This window comes from Macrobrachium nipponense, chromosome 11, assembly GCF_015104395.2.
Source record: "Macrobrachium nipponense isolate FS-2020 chromosome 11, ASM1510439v2, whole genome shotgun sequence".
In the NCBI taxonomy this organism is placed as follows: Eukaryota; Metazoa; Arthropoda; class Malacostraca; order Decapoda; family Palaemonidae; genus Macrobrachium; species Macrobrachium nipponense.
Window position 1 is genome coordinate 33,544,242 of NC_061087.1, and position 25,000 is coordinate 33,569,241.

Below are 25,000 nucleotides of genomic sequence, written 5' to 3' on the forward strand. Positions count from 1 at the left end.
AACGAAACAGATATGAATGGAAAACTGCGGTGAAGGGATGGGTCGTATTTTTCCTATGACGAAAATGAATTTATAGCAATTTGTTTCCTCCCGTAAATGACAAAAGTCTTATTCATACTGACAGTATGTCAGTTAAGGAGCTGGGTGCATTTTGTAGCCTTATCTTCATTGTTATACATTCCCATCATTGTTTTATTTTTATTCATTGCGAAAGACAGGGTCAGATTTACCCCGGAACCTATGCTGTAATTAAAACAACTGATGCAAATTATTTTTAACACTTCTTATTTTACTTTGATCTGAGATTCTCCTGATTTGCGGTCATGCATTACCTCCGAGCTACAACTTGCGCCATTCCAGAGGACATCAACGTAGCCAAGTATACGAAAATCGCCCTAACCCGACCTTCGCCCGAAAAAGGAGAACAAATACTGATTTCAATCTTTGTTACTCCCAAGAGCTTTTCATTCTTCTTCGAAAGAGCGAATTCTGAAAATTCTGCTTTGCTCGGACTGTTATCTTTCCTAATGGCCACTTCAAGAAGACGAGAGCATTTCGTAGTAAAAACGCGAAACCAAGCCGCCGCCCCACCGTCCCACCCCCCGCAAAAAAAAAAAAAAAAAAAAAAAAAAAATACACGTTGCTGATGGAATTCTTCAAGTTACCACTGTTTTCGGCTTTGTCTTCCTGTTTTGTCCACTCCATTATTTCACAACATAATGTTTCCATCAGGGCAGGTTTACGAAATACCATTAAAGAGGGAGGAACAAATTATATGAAAAAAGACGGAGAGAGAGAGAGAGAGAGAGAGAGAGAGAGAGAGAGAGAGAGAGAGAGAGAGAGATTAGGGTACTTTTGCATTGTACTTAAATTTGCATCCAGTGACTATATCAAATGTGGAAAATAATTCAAGCACAAGCAAGGGTTGGGTTACAACTACATGTCAGTAGGAAACAGTGGAGAGAAAATTAAATGAAGACTCACAAAGAAAATAAATATATGCCAAAAAAAAAAAATTCTTATAACTAAGTAAAAAGGATTTATTATGGTTACACGAAGAACAAAAGAACTTTTCAAAATAACAAAAATAGAGAGGCTGAAATGATTTGACTACTTTAGAATAAGTTACCATTCAAACTGAGTTTGAAGGATGGCATGAGAAGCGGAGCTCTAAGTTTCATTTTAGAGTCAATTTTACGAATAGCCTAGTAATTCCTTATGAGTGTCAAAGGAAAAGCCCCATTTTCCAAACCATGCAGTCCGGTCGTGGCTGATTTCAACAGAGCAGCACTGAGATATTACTAGGCTGGGGTTGTTGGATGAGCTCTACCTCCTAGAGCTCATCCACACTATTTCCAGTGGTAAACGGATTAAGAAAACTAGCTTTATTAGAGAAGTAAAGCGAAACCATCGATCAAGCGAATTGCCTTTGTGTCAAAGTGATTTTGAAGAGCCTAAAAATTAATATCCCCAAATATTACAGCAGTATTCCGAATAACGATGAATATGACGAAGATAAAACTCTAATAATAATTATAACAGGAAGAACCCGGGGCTCCAAACTACACACATAAACCTTTTACGGTTTTGGGAAATCAGCTCAAAATTCAGAAGGTATCGGGGAAAAAATCACAAACTCAAAGCTGAACTCCTCGTAAAGTTAATCATCTTGCGAAGGAAAAGTTTCATAAAATTTTGTCTTTGGACTCTTCCAAATATCCTGCTAATATGCACTGGAAGGTAAAAGAAAAATACCTGGAGAGGGCATACCTCCGTAACTATATATTTTATGACGCAAAAAAGGTTAGTTATCATGATTCAGCGAAATCTTGTAGGGTAATTAAGGGGAAATATATCTTCCACTCACTATATTTAAGGAATTAATGTAGAAATCTGGTTACCAGAACTCTAGACAAAAGTACGTACATGTGATATCGTTTTCTGAAGCATGGAACCTTTGTAACAGCCGAGTAATCCAATACCAAAAAGGTCCATTCCTTCCAACAGACACTCTGTTAACTTCCTCAAATGTACACTCGTTGCCAGTCACCAGGTTCTCCTTTGATAGAGTTTTCGAATAAATCCACACAACTATTTACGTAATCCTGTTAACTTTGAAATAAACAAACAAACAGGCAAACAAATCGAACCAAAAGCATAACGAAAGAGACAACGAAAGCTTCCTCCATCTTCTAGGAATCAAAGAGGAGGAAACGGTTTCTCTCGAAGCGCAGAAAAACAACACATTTCTGGCGGAAATGTGCTTATTACGTGGTTAAAAAATAAGTTATTTCAACACTCCAGCACAAGACGTAACTAAACCGGCGGCCACTTCCACTTCTACCGCAGGAAGGTCATTTGTCATATATGCACCAGACCAATGATGGCGGAGAAAAAAACTGAAAGCATAACTGAAAGTTTGCCCCTCCAAATGACTGCAAAACTTCGACTTTGAGAGCATTTGCGAGAGAATAGGAAGGGACATGTCATTTCCAACTGAATTCTCGAGAGATACAAAGGTTCTAGTCAATAATATATAAAGATATGTTTTTGTCCAAAGAGCGTGAATGCAAGCGAGTGGAATGTTTTCCCTCCCTTTGGATACAGAATATTCAGAGTTTTAAAATGATTTTACTCTCTTCTAGAGAGAGAGAGAGAGCGCAGAATCGTTTTTGCAGCCAACTGCGTATCTATCTATACTTAAATATTTATCGCCCATTTCCTGGTGATGACCTTTCCGGTATAATGTTTTACCACAATTATTCTATTTATACTTATTGTTCATCCGTGTCTATTTTATTGGTACGGACAAATTTTTGAAAATACCTCAACTACAAAAAGTCACATTTTATATAAGGACGTATTCCCTCGCGGGTTATTTCAAAGAGTGACACAGTAAAAAGCTACAAAACTACCTTTCCAAAGAATGGATGTAGCTGAAATGATACAGTTGGTAAGTTATTACAAAAATATATTCGCATCTTACCTAATGTCTTAAATTTGTGGAATCGGTAACCGGCGATTTCAAGAACTGAGGTACTTGTGAGTTTTATTTCATTGAGCAAGTATGCAGTTTCAACAAACTCATATGGGGTTCACTTTAAAATCATATTTTTCTGATGAATTAAATATCCTTGTAATTAGCAGAGAACATAATTCCTACATTGAATAAACAATTTAGGGTCAAGAACCACTTGGTTGAGTATTAAAAGGCTTGCTAGCCAATAAAAAACAAATAATGAAAAAAAAAAAAAAAGACTCTTTTTTAGGAGGATTTCAAATATTTTTGACATTAGTTTGGTTCGGACACAATACCCGATATTTTCCGCTGATGCGTCCAAGTTATTCTTTTTCACAGGAAACAATAGTAAGTACTTCAGTTACACATAAAAATCATTTCTCTTCAGAAAAGAGAAAGAGAACCCGTAAAATATATTGGAATCCTTGTACTTCTTAATATAAAAAATAAATAAACGATTCTAAAGAGTGCTACAAGGAGCTACAAGGATAAGGATGTCTCAAAGAATTGTTAGTCCATCCGAGGAGACATCGTATGCTCACTTATCTGTAGGAGCAGGTTTTACTGTGCATTCACAGTGTCCTAATGATTTTGTCTAGCTTTCTTTTAAACTCTTCTACACTGCTGCTGTTTACAACTTCTGGTGGCAGTTTATTCCATGTGTCACATATCTTGTATGTACACAAGTTCCCACAATGGGATGTGTTGTATCTCTTCAGTTCTAGTTTCAATCCATTATTTATTGTCTGGTTTCCGTTTAATGTAAATAGGTTACTGTCTTCTTTTGTTATGCCTTTCAGTATTTTAAATGTTTCTATTAGTTATCCTCGCAATCGTCGTGTTTCTAAGCCATACATGTTCAGGCTCTCTGGTCGTCTTCGGTAACCTGTTTGCCTGATGGATGGAATTAACTTTGGGGCTCTTCCTTGTACTCCTTCTAATCTATTTATGTCTTTTCTTAGTGTTGGTGACCAAAACTGTACTGCATATTGAAGATGGGGTCTAACTATTGATGTGCAGAGCTGCAGCACCGCTTCCCTGTTTCTGCATTTGAACTGCCTCTTTATGTATCCCACTAGTTTCTGTCCCTTCTTTTCTTGCTTTTATGCACTGTTTTGTGGATTTTAAGTCCTTTTATGCACTGTTTTGTGGATTTTAAGGTCCTCCCTCCTCTTGTTCTATACTATTTATGTCATTCCCTAGCTAGCATGAGGGTTGTTTGTTTCTATTTGTAACACTTTACACTTATCTGCATTAAAAGGCGTTTGCCCTTTTTTTTACCACTATTTTCATTAGATCATTTCTTAAACTTTCCACTGCATCTGGGTCTGCTGCATTTACACCTGGTTTGGTGTCATCTGCAAATTTGGCTATCCTCCTAGTTAAGCCTACATCAATGTCATTAATGTAAATAAAAAACAAGAGAGGGCCAAGGACAGAGCCCTGGGGAAACTCCGCTTGTTACATCTGCCCATTCTGATTCTTTACCATTTATTACGACTCTCTGTTTTCTGCAAATTATCCAGTCTTCGACCCAGTCTGCTGTTTCTCCAACAATTCCTAAAGCTCTAACTTTTGCCATCAGTTTCTTGTGTGGGACTTTGTCAAAGGTCTTTTCGAAATCTAAGTAGAGTATATCTATTGCTCTACTACAGTCGTAAATACCAAGCATGTTATGAAAAAACTCCAAGAGGTTTGATAGGCAGGATCTGTTTAGTCTGGAACCGTGTTGGCTGTTTAACAACAAGCTGGTTCTATGTGATCCACAATTTGATCTGCAATTATGGACTCAAAAATCTTGGAAACGACCGGCGTTAGGCAGATTGGTCTATAATTTCCCGGCTCTTCTCTTGGACCTTTTTTGTAAACTGGGGGCACATTTCCTAGTTTCCATCCTTTTGGTGCCTTTCTTTGGTCAGCACTTTTCCTGTAGAGTTTATATAGGTGAGGAACTGCACTTTTCCTGTAGTTTATATAGGTGAGGAACTATCTCCTCTTTTAGCTCTTTAATTTCTCTTGGATGAATCCCGTCCGGGCCAGATTTGAACTTGTTGAGTTTGTCTATTTTGTTTTTAATGTCCTCTTCTGTAAATATTATTCTGTCCAGTGGTTCTGCCCCTTCATATTTAATAGCAGGTTCCGGTATTGAGGTAGTGTCTTCAGTTGTGAATACACTAGTAAAAAACTTATCCAATAACGCTGCTTTTTCCAAGTCTTAGTTCACCAGGTTACCTCTATTGTCCCTTAGGGGACCTATGCTATTTTTTATTAGTTCTTACTTTTAACAAGCCCAAAGAATTCTTTTGGGTTTTCTTTACAAACTGATGCAACTCTCTTATCCTCATTTATTTTTGCATTTCTTACTAATTTGTCCGCCAATCTACAGTTCTTTATGCCTGCTTGCTTCTATTGGTGTTGGGAGAGAGAGAGAGAGAGAGAGAGTTTTTTTTTTGAGAGAGACGAGGAGAGAGGAGAGAGAAGAGAGAGCGAGAGAGAGAGAGAGAGAGAGAGAGAGAGAGAGAGAGAGGTGGGGAGGAACCTAAATTTTAATAATACATTATTTTGTCTCTCGTAGACTGAAAATCAATAATATATATTGGGTTAGCACCTTTTAACTAGACTAGCTTTTGTCCTTGGACGTTATACTGTTATTAACAAATTATCAAATGCAGATCACGCCTCCACGATCAACGGCCGCTTCAAGAAATACCCAAAACATTATAGGAACGTCAACCAAAGGGAATATTTTATCTAATAACACCGTTAGGACATGTCATACATGAAACTGTCTTCATACACGCTTCAGTGTTAAAGACAACAATATCGTAATACTGCTAGTCAGCAGAAAATACGAAAAGATAAAGTAACTTAAGTTTAGCTTGATAAAAGCAAAGAAGAATGACAGCGATAATGCTAGTCCAGGTGAAATGTCATTGCAGCCGTAAACCAGTCACAGTAATTAAAGTGAATGAGCTGTGCGTGAAGGTTCTTATAACAAAGATAGATATAAGTTTGATGGAAATGGCATGTTTCGTTATCAAAAACCCTTTGAACTTCTGGTATACATTCTCTGAGTTTATAATAGCACTTGCCACCACGTAACCTTTAGTATTAAATTATTTCTCTACTTTTCAGTTCAACGAAAATGGGATGAGGTCACAGACTGCAGAATTACAGGCGAAAAGAATGTGATGAAACTTGGCACGTGCATTCACTGGGTGCCATTCTACCGATATTTTCCTAAAACGTAAAAGGTTGTGACTTCGAGGGAAACTGTGAATGATGTGTGACTTTTTACTATGTTCATCGGCCTTGTGGTACCTCAATTGAGACATTTACGCTCCGCCCTAATTGCCAATAGGCTGTCAGCTGGCAAGGACGAACCAATCACGAGTTTGAAATGAAGGGAAGTGGAAATGCGACCAAAGTGACTTATGACTGTCGATGTGATAATAATCATGATGGAGGAGAATGGAAGGGCTCCGGTATACTCGGCTAATCGATTGCATTACTTGAACAATATTAGGTTCTTGATTGGAAGTCTTCTATAACATATGAAGCTCATTATTCTAATGTACTTTAACCCTTTACTTCTTGTGTATTATTATCAATAACTGATTATGGTTTGCCAATCTGCAAATTTTTCTTCACGTAACAGGACAATGGTAAATTAGGAATGGTTGCGAGAATCTTTCTTTATATTATTCCTCATATATATAAAATTACAATGAGTATGTTTTCAAGATATTTTTTTTTATTTTCACCTGGGCGAGTTTATAAGTCATTGAGATATCCTTGTTTTGGTTATATTTGTCTAACAGATCGCACAATATGCATATATCATTTTACCTTAAGAATACACAAACAAGTTTGTAATAAATGATTCGGTTTTAGAAGGAATGTGATCACGTACTGTTTTCGGTAATCATCCTTCTGAACTGATTTGACTATTGCACTTGCTGCTGTCTTATGATTTGTAATGTAGTGCAGATTACTAATTTCATATACGACTGTAAAAAAATCAGATGATAGCTTACAGGAAATGGTTCAGTTATCACTTTAAACCCAGATTTCCTTGAACAAATTCTTGGATTGTGGAAATATCTGATTTTCTCTGTATTTCCGGAATAACTGAAAGGCAACTCTTGAGAATGATGGTCTTTGCATACCATTCCAGGCGTTTTTCTTCACATTGTGAATGCAATAATCAAACTTGAGTTAGCTGGTCATGTGTTTCTAGGCCTGTTTACCTTCAAAAAGGGCACATAATAAACAGCCCTTTAGAAAAGGGGCAGCCAGTTCCACCTACACAAAGCGTTGCCCCAAAAATGATTGATCCTTTAGGTCTATGAACGAGGCCTCAAAGCCATTCCTTATGGAAGATCCATTTATCACTCTGCGCGGCTGAGTTACCCGGTAAAGACGTTATCAGGGATCACATAAAAGGAGGATATTGTCCATTATCGTGGTATTAAAGGTCCCTGAAGCAGAGCATGGCAGATGGCCAACGACCCTCGAGAAGGCAATAAAAGAGTTAACGTAGAAAAAAAAAAAATGAAGGAATGGTCATTCCATATCTGTATTGACAATTATATTACGGTTATCGCAGAAGCATTGCATTATGTTATAGTGTCAAATGACATAACGTATCTATTTTTTGCTTTTGTGGTAAGTGTGATAATATGACTAAATGATCAAGTTACTGCGTGTTTATGGGTGTATTTACAACCATACATACGTACATACATACATACAAACACACACACACACACACACACACACATATATATATATATACATATATATATATATATATATATATATATATATATATATTTATATATATATTTATATATATATTTATATACAGCTGACGGTCGGACTGACTATGTATGTATGTGTCTTCGCTGTAGGACCGAAATGAACCAAAGTTGTATCATATAGGTAAATTTTATAGGGGATGGTTTTTATCTGGGTGCCGGTTTCTTCTTTACAATTATTCGTAGCGAAAAAAGAGGCATTATTTCGATAGATCATTTCACGAGGATTTCAAATATGCCCTTACTTTTCTTTTACAATGAAAAATAATGATGATATCAGGGGATGTTTTTAGCCGGGTTCCGCTTTCATCTAAAAATCCAGCAGGATATCCGGCCATGCTAACTTCTTAAATATTAGTTGTAGAGAAAAATATAAAACGTTATTTTCCGAAAGAACCTTTCACGAGGATTCCAAATATGCTCTGAAGTTTCTTCTACGATGAAAAATAACGATGATGTTACGGTTCAAACAAAGTCAGTCCATATATGAAGATTTAATAGGGGATGGTTTTCAGAATATCCGGCCACATATTTTAAGTACTATATATAATTACATGCAATCTTACTCTTGATCTTATGTGTACATATGATTTTTTTTAAGATGTCCCATAAATAAACATTAATAAATATCTAAATTTATTTGTTATCCATGACTATGATAGCTCTCTATGATTCACCCAATATGAATTGGAATTCAAATTATTTCAGCATAAATGTATGATAAATACCATGTTAATTAAACAAATGTATATATGGAAAATTTACAAGAAGTTGCCAAACGAAATGCTAGCCTACGGTTGCTGCAGCCAGCCCGTAAATAATATGTATATATATATATATATATATATATATATATATATAATATACTATATATATATATATATATATATATATATATATATAAACACACACACACACACACACACACATATAATATTATTAATATATTATATTATATATATATTTATATATTATCTTATCTTATATTCTTATATATATTATATAAATATATAGTACATAATATAATTATATTTTAGATACATTTATATCTTATAGATATATATATCTATAATATATAATATATATATATAATTTATATATAATATATATATATATATTATATACACACAACATACATTATACTATATATATAATATATATATATATATTAAAATCTAAATATTATATAATACTATATAATATATATATAATAATTTATATATATATATTATTTATTATATATGTAATAGTATATCTATATGTTATATATGATAATTGATAAGTTATGTATATATTATATATTATATATTATATATAATTATATATATATATATACATATATATGTGTGTATATATATATATATATATATATATATATATATATATATATATATATATATAGATATATTTAAGTCTCTTCGCTTGGCGATAGACTTTTTTGTGTTCTCCTTACGACTGTCATTCGTAAGTATTTCTGGTTCCTCCCATCTCCTTGGGATATCTTAGTAGAGTGGTTCTTTCTTAACTAAGGGAGATGATTCAAACAGATAAGTTGAACAAAGATAACAACTTTATTCTGTAACTCCATACTAGGAGATGCAGCTCGGTCGGAAGACCGATATGTTTGAGGGTTGGCACGGAACTGCCATTCTAAAGCATCGCGTCGATAGCGGAACATTAGCTATCTCAGCAATTCATATAAAAACATACGTAGTCCGCCGGCTCGGAAGTTACAAGTTTCCGGCGTAGGTTACAGGTCAAACCGCTTCCCATGGAAGTTGTTGTGAAAAGTTATCATTAACACAAAATGTTGACAACGCTCCGAGCTAGACCAGGCTACTGCAGACAGCGCATAGCGTAATCTAGATCTGCTTTGGTCACGTAGGACCCTCCTAATGCCATGACCTCAGGTCATGGGTTTATATTTACAGATCCTGTAAATTGAATAAATGTATTTATTACATTAGGCTCGGACTGCTACCTATTCAAGCCTTGAATAACAAAAAAAATTACTTTAAACATTGTTTCATAGGAGCGTGCTCGTAACATACGTCTAGGTATAACATAATAAGTGATTAAATGCATAAAAAGGTTCTGTTACATACCCTTGTTGACATATTCATAAACAAAGATAAATGCATGGAAAATATAGATCCATGTTTGGTAATAATAATGATTAGGTACCCCAAAATAATAAAAGGTAAAAATCAAAAGATTAACATGTATACATGATTAATATGATAATAGGTAACCTGATTAAGAATAATGGTTACTAAATAATGATTATAGCATGATCATGGATAATTGTTAAAGAGTACTTGACACTCTTTGTAATAGATAAATATAATTGTACAATGGTATAATAGTATAACTATGTAATTCTGCAGAAATGCAATATATAGGGCTGATATATTTTATTAGGTGCCCGAAAAATACCTTTAGGAATATATTAATGTATAATATTGGGCTATAATGTTTTATTAGGTGCCCTGGAGATACTTTAACTGTTCAAATGCAAAGGCGTGAGTCTTTCTTGTCCTACATTTTTGCCAGCATACGGACCGCTTTTCACACACAACACAATTCCAGACAATTCCCTAGGCACAAACTGAAGTGGCCAGGTTCAGGCGGCCCTAAACTCAAACGACTTGAGTTTAACGGGTACGTCATCTAGACGGGCCAATACGTTCCCTTGGAGATCCTTCTGTTTACGCCTCAGCCTACGCCAAGCAAAGATGTTGACGGCGATAACCAATATGGCCGTCACGCTGAACACGGCTAGCAGAATGTAGTAGCGAAGATTTTCTCCACCTGCATAAGTCGGTGACGCGTGGGTCATCTCAGCCAGTTGCGTCAAACGATGAGCCACTCGCGCGTTGTATGGGAGAGGTAGTGATGGGATGATTGTAGATGCCCAAGTGTAGTTCGCAAAATACGCCTTCTCACGTATTATCGTGTTGACCCCTCTGACGGTGTAGTTTGTAGATGTCCCCGTACAACCATCGGCTGCTACGAAGATAGGGGCATGGGCGGTGGTACCGTCCGGACACACTACGTCGAATCCGGCTTTATCATAACGGATCCAGGAACCATTATTCATCCTGTAATTGAATTTATTACCGTAAAAGGGATAAAGTTTCCCCAGACAACCTTCGCTTGTATGAGAGAGAGAGCCGTTTAGCACTATGCCTAACTCACATGAATCCGTTGATATAGGATAGAATTCAAAAGAGTCAGCTGTACAAATTTTATTATTCATGGCTTCTGAACAGTGAGTGAGTTTATCTAAGTCTTTAATGACTGTAAATGATTTCTTATCAGAAGAAATCAGTACATGCCCCGTCAAATTGGATATTACTGGATTTGAGTTATTCGTCATGAAAGTAGGAAACGGTGCTATTTTGTATGATTGCCAAGCATCGGAAGAATCAAAAGGAATTGTGATCATAATTCTATAATTTTCAACGCTGACTGATATTAGGCTATAATAGAACTCTACTTTATGGGCGTCTAATAAAGGAATATAACCTAGTTTCTCCCGTCCGTTTTCCAAAGTTAACGTCAGATCTTTAATAGGCATGAGGTGAGGAGATAACACACCCTTTGTTGCTAACGTAATCGCTTCTACGTAATCTTTTGACTTTTCAATAAAATGTGATATTTTCACACGGATATGATCTATTTTCGAACTATAGTAAGCTAACGTAGCCAGCAAATGTTGAACTTCCATGACCTGATCGATATTATTTGAATGTTCATTAACGATACTCATTATTTGATTGATCGAAGATAACTGGCTGCGAAGTTCAGACAAAGCCAATTCGGTTTTGTGTTGCAAAAACTCAATTCTTTTATTTTGATTATTTATCTTAAGGCAATTTGAAATTCCTAAGCCTAGATTCGCAACTGATCCTAAGATGTTTAGTCCAGCCAGAATAAGCGGGTTGCGGCGTTCGAGAGTATTGTGCCGCACAGACCACATCAGCAGGTCACGAGCAAGTTCTTCTGCCTCAGCGGTTTTATTTTGTATGTCATAAGACAACATTTCTGCGACGCTTAGTGTTTGAGCTAGCGAAATCTCTGAGTTAGCATGAAAAATTACGTTCGTGCATTTCCTTAAGCGAAATAGCAAACCTCATCAGGTCATTCTTTAAGTTAAGGACGTCATCTTCAGGCAAGAATATCGCATGCATATCTACTTCTATAACAATATTACTTGACACGATGAATACATCATCTATTCTCTCGATAATCGAGCCATGATTAAATTCTATTTCTTTCGTCCTAGCGCTCTTTCCATACAACAAAGATGTCTGAATACACAATATCACTCCTAACAATAACAGATTCATTTTTGAAACCTGCAATGAGTAAAACATATGTAATAACTCGCGTAAAGGAATAGGTTTACATACAATATGATTAATAGATATATATATAAATTATTATACAAGTTTCATAAATACAACCATTTTTTCCCTCACTCCATCTACCTTTCTTTAGATTCTGATATGTGCCAATGGGACTATTCTCACATCAGTGGGTTTGGATACATTTTGAACCCTAAATCTATTGGCCGTTAAATTTTCTAAAATGTTAAACGGGCCTTCAAACTTAGGTGTCAGTTTATAATTTAAACCTTTACGTACGTATACTTGTATGTATACCTGATCGCCCACGGCATATGTTCTAGTTGGCTTAGCTATTCTATCATGATTTTTTTTCATTGTTATTTGTGCTTCTTCTAGATTCTTACGAAGTATATTATATCGACTTATGCTTGCATCCATAACATCCTTTAGAGGATTTGATAAATTAGTTGTAGGCGTTAAGATGTGGAAAGGCGTTCTAGCCGGGATACCGTACAGTGCCTCGTGCGGTGTCATTTTAATAGACACATGATACGAGTGATTAAGTGTGCTTAGTACCGCAGGTATGGCAATGTCCCAGTTGGGGTCTGCCCCCCCTAAGGTGACCCTTAAAATGTTATAACCTTACGATTTGCCCTTTCCACTAGCCCATTAGACTCTGGGTGATAGATCATGGTATTGATTTTCTTTATACAAAGGAATTCGCACAAGAGTTAAGGAAATGATTATTGAACTCCCCGCCCGAGTCTGAGATAATGATGTGTGGAATTCCATGTTTACAAATGTAGCACTCGTAAAACTTCCTAGCGCACTCGAACGCGGTTTTTGTTTTAAGCGCTATAAGTTCTGTATATCGAGTCAAAGCGTCTATAATTACTAGGAGGTGCTTATTTCCTCTGTCTGACTCGTAAAATCCTGTTAATAAATCTAAATGTACTCTTTCAAAGGGTTGATTTGGCACGGGGTAAGCCCCTAGGCTGACAGGTGTCTTCGTGTGCCCTTTGTATTCTTGACAAGTGCGACAATTTGCTATGTGCTTTTTATATCTGTAAGCATCGTATGCCAATAAAATAAGGATTTGGCTTTCTGTGACATCAAGGAATAACCCGGGTGTCCATGCAGTGGATTTTCATGCAACCATTTTAAGACAGTGGGTATGAGTGAGATAGGCACCACCACCTGGTTGTTATTCAACTGCGGTGTGTTGCGGGTTTTCCTCGTCACGGATCTACACAGGATATTGTCCCTTATGATATAATTCTGCTGCTTATACTTTATGTATTCCCTTTCCTTCGGATTTCCGTTTAACGCAATGATGATTTTTTCTATTTGCGGATCTTTTCTTTGTTCTGTCTGTAATAGTTCAGCACTCCAGCCCAGATCTTCCTGTTCAGATATAGTTTTAACAATGGGCGTGGAGGTTGAGATATCTATTAATTCAGCTAATGGCTCGGTACAAGATGAAGAGGGGTTGCGTGATAATGCGTCAGCAATGATATTTGCTTTCCCAGGTAAATACCCGATCCTCGCGCCGAAGTCCTGAATGATCATGTGCCACCGAGTTCGCTTGGGGCTGTGACTAAAGCCTTTAAAGAAGTCGGTTAGGGGCTTATGATCAGTGAGAACCTTGACGGGATAACCGTATATTATGAATTTAAAATGCACGAGTGAATTAACAATAGCGAGCCCTTCCTTGTCTATTACTGCGTATTTACTTTCGGAAGGTCTCAGTTTACGTGAATAAAAAGCTATAGGGAAAAACTGTTTATCATATTGTTGAAGCAATACCCCACCTACTCCTAGGTCTGAGGCGTCTGTTGCTATGAAAAATTCCTTACCGAAGTCAGGAAATTTCAAGATAGGAGAACTACACAGTTCATCTTTCAATTTATCGAACGCCTGTTGATGCATTTCAGACCATACGAAATCTACGCCCTTTTTTATAAGATCGGTTAGGGGAGCGGCTATGATTGAGTAGTTGCGTATAAAGCGGCGGTAGTAGCCGCTACAGCCTAAAAATTGCTGTATTTCCTTGACGTTAGTAGGTATCGGAAAGTTACGGATAGCCGACACCTTATCATGGACGACTTTAAGACCTTCACTAGAAACCGTGAAACCTAAATAGACTAGTTCTGTTTTAAAAAATTCACACTTACTTATCTTTACCCTTAAATTATGCTGCCTTAGTCTTTGTAGCACTAACTCTAATTTACGTAAATGTTCTTCTAATGTGTTGGAAAAGATTACTAGGTCGTCCATGTAGGCATGTAGGATATCTCCTAACAAGTCTCCAAACACGATGTTTATCATACGAGTAAAAGTTATAGGAGCACAACGTAAACCAAAAGGCATACGCAAAAATTCATAATGTCCCCTGGCTGTGCTGAAGGCAGTGTATGGGATACTCTCTTGTTCCAACGGAATCTGATGAAATCCTTTTAGTAAGTCTAAGCTTGTGAAATATTTGTTCTGACCTAGTAGAGATAGGATATCATCGGTACATGGTACTGGGAATCTGTCAGGGATTGTTTCTTCATTTAAACGACGAAAATCTACGCATATCCGCCAAGTTCGATCTTTTTTCGGTACTACTATTAACGGAAAATTATAAGGCTGTTTGATTTCCTAATGACTCCTTCTTTTAACATTTTACCTACTTCCTCTGTTATCTCATTCTGAAATTTCATAGGAAGTCGGTACGAAGGTACATAGATTACTTTCTGTTTGTCCTTGAGCCTTATTTGATGCTCGATGACATCCGTTTTTCCTAAGGTTCCATCCGTAGTGGAAAAAACATCATGATATTTAGTTAAAAGATTCAAGAATTTCTGCTGAATTTCTTCTTCTTGAATGTCCTTATTGATTTTGTTCTTTATAGATTGCAAAAGGGATTTATCCGCAACTGATTGAGCGTGATTTATCTCAGCTACGTAAGAATGCGATGTTTATAAACTTCGGCATCCAAGATATGTTGATTTTTGTGGATTACTAAAGTGGTATTCAAATGATTACAGACTTCGATGTTACATTGTTTTTGTGAGCCGACTGTATAAATGGCTTGTGTGACGGATAATCCGTGTGTTTTCAGAGTTTCGGAAAGGATTAATGTTTCAGATCCTGGCAAGGTTCTCTTTACACGCACTAATATGTTCGAAGTTACGTTAGGCTCGAGAGTTTGCGTGCAAGCTGATATTACGGGTGAGCGAGAGTTCTGTTGGGTTGCCTGTATTATTTCTTGGTTCATGAGACAGGTGATTGGTTCTGTAATGTAAGTGACAACTCTGTCTGTCTCTTTATTATCTAAAACTGATTTTAGGGTATTAGAAGACCTATAGAATTTCCCTTTGATATACACGCCGTGTTTTGCAGGTGCTAAGATAATATTTTGAGTGCCCATAGACGGGTATCCGATAATTACTGCGGGATACATATTAATGTTTTGTACAACGATAAAGGTATCAGCAAACGTGCGCTTACCGACCTTGTACTGTACATGAGTTACGCCTACAACATTTAATTCATTATTCCCTATGCCTGAGAGCCTTATTCCGGACTTTTCTATAGGGAAATTTGAAAAGAGTAAATGATGAGTCCTTAAATCCATGATATTACGTGGACTACCAGAATCAAAGAACAAAGTGAATGACTTATGGTCCAAATTTACTGCATGTAAGGTTGGTCGCAACTCGTTTTGACTAATAATTGCATGAATTTGTTGCAAATCTACGGGAACCTGCACAGATTTTTTGGATTCGGCCGTGTGTTTCATAGGAAAATCAATTGCCTCACAATGATCTGATAAATGATTAAACTGATTATTTGATACAAAAGATGTTGATATTGATGACCCAACATCGCCCTCTCCCCCCTTGGAGTGAACTACGTGGTATTTGTTTTGTTTATCACACCTTGAAAATTCGCTTGCCCTTGCGAGTTCTGGCTAGACGGCCCAGGAACAGAGGTACCTGAAGCACGGTTTGGTTGTTTCTGCTGTTGTGCAGAATTTCCGTTTGGTTGTTTCTTCTTATAGTACTGAGGACCCTTCTTTTTATTTGCACTGGCAACTGGTTGCGTGTTTGTAGCATTCTGCTGTTGATTCCTCGAGTAGCAACGGTTATATGAATGAGTTGAACTATTGTGTATTGAACAAAAACGCGTCCGACAGTCTGAAATCATGTGACCTGGTCGTTTACAGTTATAACAAACCATCCCTGCAACTTGATTATTATTATGTACCACATTTACTTGTTGTGGCTTGTTCTCATTTTTTGCAAAACCGTTAATGAGCGAAGGATCTAGGTCGGTACATTTAGACATGTGTTTTTTGATTTGTTTATACACATCTAATTCCGTACTGTCGGGCCCAATTTTTTATCAAAACACCGTACTAACGCTTCAGGCAACATTGCAGTGATAGACGTAAGGTAGATCAAACGGATAAAATCTTTCACTTTGATTTTGGCACTCGTAACCCACCCGGAGTTACTTAAACTATCCTGATATTCATTTAGCCGGTCGGCAATTAGCGCCGCCCGCTCGACAACATTAAGCTGAGTCATGGAGGCTTGGTTAAGGATATTTCTCAATGCCAATACTACATCTAAAGCCTCTTCACCCCCATACACGGCACGTAATCTGATTTTGAACTCGTCCCATGTAAGCGCCTCTTGGAAAGAAACCCCCCTTAGATAAGCACTTGCGTCTCCTTTAGCAAAGTCAATGAAGCTTTTGGCCTCCTGTAATTGTACTGCTGGGTCTGTGATGCTTTTTGCATTTAAATGAGCGTCTACAGATGAGATCCATGCCTCAACATTTTGAGGCAGGAACCCATTGACCCGACCTTGAAAAGGGACAATTGCTGACCTCGCGCTAACGAGAGTCACCACATTGGGGTTGCCAGCCGGAGTAGTTGCCATTTCGACTTTCACTTTTTTCTTATCACTTCTATTCCTTGCGATCCTATCAAAATATCTATAAGAGTACACTCGACCACTACGTAAACGCATATGCAATGTACTGTATAAGTGTGTTATAATAATAGGAAAATCCCCCAAAAGATACAAAAATACAGATAATATGATAAAATATTATACGGAGAATTCCTGCAAGAAACGATTAACAACAACGAGAAGAGAAAAAAATTAATCTGCGGGCGAGAACTCGTAGTTGAAGATTGATTCTGTAATGAAGGAAGATTAATATGGCGAACAACTCACCCCCAGAATACTGGATGATCGACTCCTGATGAACAACACTTCACTGAGGAAAAGACCTGAATAGATAAAAATGGTACTTATCTCCAGATTATATTGCGAAGGATTGTTGACATGGGATGACGTCTCAGTTCCTGTCTAAGTCTCGCGTCGGAAGTCGTGATGACGTCACGGTCTTCTCTCGGTGCACGATGCGTGGAGAAGTCCAAGATTGATGACGTCACAGCCTCCGTCCTTGCACTACTGCCTCTAGCTCTACTCTCTGCGTCCTTGTTAGTGATCGCGTGATGTTTCCTGTGTTTGTTTTCTTCTTTCCGTAGATGTTCGATGCTGCTCTCGTCCGGTGTAGATTCTCGAAGATAGGTGACAACAGTCGCTCAAACGTCGGTGTTAATGCTTGTATTCTTCTCGATGAAGGACATAACTGCGTCTTCATAAACTGTTGCGTTGATTGAAGATCCCGTTTCCTCTGTTTAGTTTTGATGTTGAAGGTGGAAGTTGGTTCTTGTAGACCTTCGGTCGGCTGATATGGGTCTTGTTAATTTTATTCTTCGTTATACGCTGCCACCACATTTAAGTCTCTTCGCTTGGCGATAGACTTTTTTGTGTTCTCCTTACGACTGTCATTCGTAAGTATTTCTGGTTCCTCCCATCTCCTTGGGATATCTTAGTAGAGTGGTTCTTTCTTAACTAAGGGAGATGATTCAAACAGATAAGTTGAACAAAGATAACAACTTTATTCTGTAACTCCATACTAGGAGATGCAGCTCGGTCGGAAGACCGATATGTTTGAGGGTTGGCACGGAACTGCCATTCTAAAGCATCGCGTCGATAGCGGAACATTAGCTATCTCAGCAATTCATATAAAAACATACGTAGTCCGCCGGCTCGGAAGTTACAAGTTTCCGGCGTAGGTTAACAGGTCAACCGCTTCCCATGGAAGTTGTTGTGCAAAGTTATCATTAACACAAAATGTTGACAACGCTCCGAGCTAGACCAGGCTACTGCAGACAGCGCATAGCGTAATCTAGATCTGCTTTGGTCACGTAGGACCCTCCTAATGCCATGACCTCAGGTTATGGGTTTATATTTACAGATCCTGTAAATTGAATAAATGTATTTATTACATAAGATATATATCTATATATATAGATATCTTATATATATACATATATATATATCTATAGCATAATATATATAGATTAATATATAAATAGATATATATAGAATATAGTATATATAATCCTATATATTATATAGATTATATATAATATAATAATATATATTATATATATATATATATATATATAATAGATAATATATATATCTATATAGATATATAATATCTATATATAGAGATAGATATATATATATATATCTTATATATAGATATATATATCTATATATATAGATATACTATATATATATAGCTATATATAACTATATATATATATAATATATATAGATATAGATATATTATATATAGATATATATGATCTATATATATATATAGATATATAGATCTATCGAGATAGATATAATATTATATATATATATATAGATATATAATATACAGTATTATTAAGAATATATATAGATATAATAGATATATAGATATGATAATATAGCGTAGATATAGAAGTATGATATATATATATCTATTATATAGAGATATATATATTTCTATATAGGATATAATATAGAATATATATTCGATCCGATAGAGATATATATATATATAATATATATATGCTACAATATATATAATATAGATATATATATAGATATAGATCTATTAAAGATATATACATGTATATGAGTATATATATTTATATTAATAATATTTAACATATATAATATAAATATTATAGATATATAATGGATATAATATACATATAGATAACATATATATATTATAATAATATATATATCTATATATATATTATACATATATATATATATATATATATATATATATAATATATTATATATATATATATATATATCTAAGGCATTCGTTAACAATCCTGTAGCGCTTTTCATTTTTGCAGGCTCATCATTTTAAAAACCGTAGTGCATATTTCATGTATTCTTACCTTCATCTTTTGTCATTCTTATTCGGGTTGTTTTGCCTTAATTACATTTCCTGGGCTCTTCAGAATCCCTTTTCTGTCTAGCATTTCAACTTTCCTTTTAGTCTGATAATGATCACTTGTATCTCAAAATACAACTTTCCTCATAATTACTAACACGCACTCTAACAAATATCTTTATTCCAATTCTGCCTTTCCAAATTTCACCTGAATTTTCTCTTTCACATTCTCAGCAGTCAAGGTATTGTCATCATTGCAATGAGAGACGGATTGTTTTAAAACTAATTCCTCTATTGCTGTTTTCCGGAATCTTGAAAATAATTGATTTTGTAAAACAAATAAATTGTGTATCCAATAAACAGCTTTTATATATTTCTGAACAGTTTTCTCATAATAATGGTAATATTTAAAAAAAAATCATGACTTCGTTCCTCATGTAACAGAACATGAATTTGGTAGCTGAATTTCTTGAATTGAACGCGCATAGAATATTATCTTATGAATGAATAACAGTTCCACACATGTTAGATGCAACCTTGAACCATTTGCATGAATATAAATACCTGAAGAACATTTCTGTCTGTTTGGAGAGCAAATAATATTAGATTTGGTCTAAGGGTGAATGGTTTCTCATTCCATTCGATATCAAAGCAACTGCAATCGAGATTTCAACCGAGTCTATCCACAGATTCCATCTTGCAACACGACGATAAGATAAATATGCTATTTCCGTAATATTCTGTTTCAACAGATAACTTTTTTTACAATAATTTATTGGTTTCAATATACCCTTTTCGCTTACTCGGGGAGTAAACTTACAAACTACTTTGTTGTTGCTGTTCTTGTTGAGGGGTGAGGGCGGTAAAGTCTATGGAAGAGCTTAAAACAGGTCGGAATGTAGAAAACCTGTTGTCTGGGGGATCTTCTGAGTTATCAAATAAATTATCAATGACGTCATGGATTCTTCTCGTTTAAGAACTCTTTATGTGGCAGTGACGTCATACTGACGGCGAGTGTCTTACGAGGAGTGTTCGTACATTTGTATATTGTATTTCCATAGAATTTTTGTTCACTGTCTGTCAAGTCTTCAGTGATCGAGTCGTAAAGTAAAAACGGGGTGGCGTGAAAGACCGCAAGGGAGACTGAAAACAAGGCTAAAGAGAAGGGATTTTTTTTTTTTTTTTTTTACAAATCTGGTTTTTTTTCAGTGTCTGAATCCTTCCGACTTTCTCTACTAATGTGCCGATGCAGTGGACCCCCTTTGTTTCGATACTTTATTTATGATGATTCATTTATGAGGTGTACTAATATTTCATGTGTTTTAATGAGGGTCGTATTTCATTTTGACGGGAACTGTGTCGGTCTCTGCGGCCAGATTAATTGTCATTCTTGATAAGGCCCTTGACTGTGTATTACGAAACAAAGAGACTATTTTATACTATGTGACTTTTTAATTTGTGGAACGAACATATCTGTGTTCGAAGAGAGATGTGTCTCTTTTAGTTCATTAGTGGTTTTATTTCAGTTAGCCAGGTACAGTTTCAAAGATCCGTTTTCGGGGGTAATATTGTTACATTGACTTATTTACTCCAATTTTCCCTGATAGACAGAATCTTGGTTATCTTTTGGAATAAAGTCTATTTTTGTAGTTCGGAGTTTAATTCAGAGCCTGAGCTCATTTCTGCAGTTGCCTTATATGATGGTTAGGGTTTTTAGGTCAGCCAACGTTACCATTTTTATTTTATAACGTGGAATTTGCCCGTCTTATAACAGTAGTGGCAACGGTGGGATTCGAACGCGCACCCCCCCCCCCCCCCCCCCACAAAGGAGATTTCAGGAAAGTAAAACTGCAATTAATCGGCGAATATAGCTGTTCTTGGTCTACAGTCCTGCGACACTGCATTAAAAAACCTGATGTGGAAATATATACAGTATATAAAAAATATGTAAAATTTGGTCTTCACTTCAAAATGTAAAACTTCAATGTGACTGTCTTCGGAAAAATAAATCAGCTTCATATTTTCCCTCATGTACGAACAACCGCAAATGGAAAGCATATTGATTACATCTGGCTAAAGTTAGCATTTGGGACTTACTATACACTAAGAGTATTTATGAGAATTTAAATTTAAATAACGACGAATGACAGAGTAATTTTTGTTTCTGAACATATTTCTTAGGTTCATATATTGGGATTTTAAAAATATATACCGGAAAGCTTTTCGTTCAAATGAGGTACGTGTAAGTTACGGGTCTGGTGCAAACAAATAAAGGGATTATCAATGCAAATGGAGAAAATGATGTTTAAAGGGATTATCAATGCAAATAAAAAAAATGATGTCTAAAGGGATTATCAATGCAAATAAAAAAAATGGTGAATGAGACACGAACAAAAATGGAGCCTTGTAGAGGTCAATCCTTAGTGCGGAATTGACGAACACCTGATACAAAGGTAACATCAAATGTCGTTGTTATTCAAAGGAATTATGAACCATATCACGAGAAAAGGCAAGCAAGGGCAATTCACAAACAGAAGATTGACTACATTGACCCTGGAGCCTGCATGATATTTACAAATACAAATAAACTGAAAGCTGGGAATAACTGAAAGTTGGGAATAACAAAGACCAATACAAGTTGACACCTAAACAACGGTCTACTGATGAGGATTTGCTGCCTGCAGTTACATATCCAGATATCGTGAACTAGTTGGTTAATGATGAAAGCCACTACTTACTGGACCAGCCCAAAGCCTACAAATTTTCTAGAGGCTTATAACTACTTTCCATTTGCCTGGGTGAAGGATTTCAGCACTACGATCAAGAAATGAAACAGGTAGTCCAATGTGCAGGTCCATGTACTTTGGTGTAACTGACCATAATCTGAGACGTCACACAAACGCATCAGAGCGACAGTTTACTGATGTGAACATACGGATAATTGCCTTTGTTGCACTTTGAAATGCAGTTCAATAAACATCCTTCCATAGACTGAAGTGGTGAATGCGATTTTGGACAAATGAAATATTGTAGTTCATAAGAATGTTGGTATTGAAGAAATAGAATGGGCGAGACTGATGTCCTGGGATTTTCCAAGGTTTTTTGAAACTTTCCTCTCTTGTGGCCTTCACATGAATGCTTACTGATACCACCCTTCAGGCCACATCATCATAGTCCTACCCAATCCAGGGACTTACAATCTACCCAGTCAGGGTGAAATTTCTGACAACGCTAGTCATTTTTTTCATTTTTTGTATTAATACCAATTTTAACACAATACATAATTCACTATCCACTACTTCAAGTTTTAAAGATTTGACCAAAATAACTTCCCAGCGGCTCTAAACCATCTATCATCTGACAGAGAACACAGTGGCCGTTGATGAATGACTTTGTGAAATATTTATGCCCTAGGCTTCTTTAATTATTCACCATTATCACTAATTACACTAACAATTAATAACACTCATCATTAATGAAGTGATCTGAGCAGATTTTCGTATATCTCGACGGCTGAAAATTAGCCCTGTTTATCCTGGAAATCCACAGTGCTCTCCTTCTCTCACTAATCTCTTGAGTTTTATCTCCTTGATTTCTGACAACTCCAGGGACGATTTGCAGTCTCTGACCTATTGTGTTCACCATATTTAAAGGATTAATAAGTAAAATATCATTGCACATTTCCGAAAAATCGTTCTTATCATGATTGCGTGCGTCGGGTTTGCTCAACACAGCTGACCTACAATATGGCCGACTTCCGTGTTTACATCCGGGCCTCATTCTGGATCGAAAACTATCTATAAAAATCTTCGGTGTGGAATTGACTTTGGATGTTATGGTACAACACCAACCACCATGAGTATAAAAATCCTCGGAACTGACTACGACAACACCAACTAAGAGTATACAATTCTTCGGTGGGGAATTGACTTTGGATGTTATGGTACAACACCAACCATGAGTATAAAAATCCTCGGAACTGACTACGACAACACCAACTAAGAGTATACAAATCTTCGGTGGGGAATTGACTTTGGATGTTATGGTACAACACCAACCATGAGTATAAAAATCCTCGGAACTGACTACGACAACACCAACTAAGAGTATACAAATCTTCGGTGGGGAATTGACTTTGGATGTTATCGTGCGACACCAACCAAGGGGCTTCAGCATTAGCTACAGTCCAGTAATATTCTTTTCACTCAGGACAAAAACTATGCGAGTTACAAAATCCAAAAATTTTTATAACAATGTGAAAAAAGAATTCTTTAGCAGGATGCAAATGTCATTTGTAGTGGTTTGGCTTTAGCTAAAAGGAAAATATGATCATGCGTCTCTCTGGTAAAGTTAATTCAATAATTGCATGTCTGCAAAATTAAAAAAGCGAGTAATTGTACAAGAAAGTTTGTGAAATAAGTCGACATTTTTCTAAAAGTTTTAGTAGATGAAAATGTACCCTTTGATTAATTCAGCACAATAATTTCTCGTGCATATTTCATAGCGAGGAAGTGCATCCGCTTATATGAAAAGATATTAGTATATCCTAAAAGTATATGATTAGTAGAGACTACTGTTAGTTTCACGAAGGTATTTGCCGACCAAAAACCTGCCCATCTCTAGAATCTCAGGAATATCCTCTAATCATGGCGAACCATACAGAGAAACAGCAAACGGCCTTAGTAAGTTTTATCATTTGATTTTAACCGGAGAACCATGAATAACCAATGGGATATAGATGTACTAGCTTATTACAATTGCAAGTGCAGTAAAAACCACTTAAATAGTTACACCATACGAGAGATCTCTGACTAGTAAGCTGGGTTATTAACCCGGTATGTATCAACCGTGGCCAAAGTCCAGGGTAAACTCATGCTAAGTAAATCAGACATCGTTTATTAATATCATTTGTCGGCTGCGCAGTATAGAAATGGGTGTATAGAACACTTTGACCCCAAGGGGCTAGCACTTAACACGGCGTCCCTAGGAGCTGCGCCATGTTTAGTACGAGCACCTCGGAGTGGGTTAACAGCGTGTGCTGAACGGTGGATGGAACTCAGTACCTAATGAGAACCAAAATCTTTTGTTCTAAATACACTTAATCTTTCTTTGCTTCTTTTTGAAATCATGCATACCGAATCCAGGATTTATGATATGTATACTTGACAAGTTGCCACTTGAATAAAAATAAGTGATATGTAATAAATTATGACTCAGTTCTTCAAGTGCTTCGTCATCATATTTACTTAAGAAAATCAACATTGCCTGCTCTGGATTTTTGCTGTTAGAAACCATTCGTATAATGTTAGCTTGTTGAACGAACGACCGAACTAACAATGTATAAACTGATATCAGAGAGAAAGCTATTATTAGAGAAATAGAAAAGACTATTTACAAGTTGAATGCAGCTGATGCAGCAATATCTTTCAATAAGAACCGATAAGTAAATATAATAAATAAACTGTCTTGATAAGCATTTCAATATA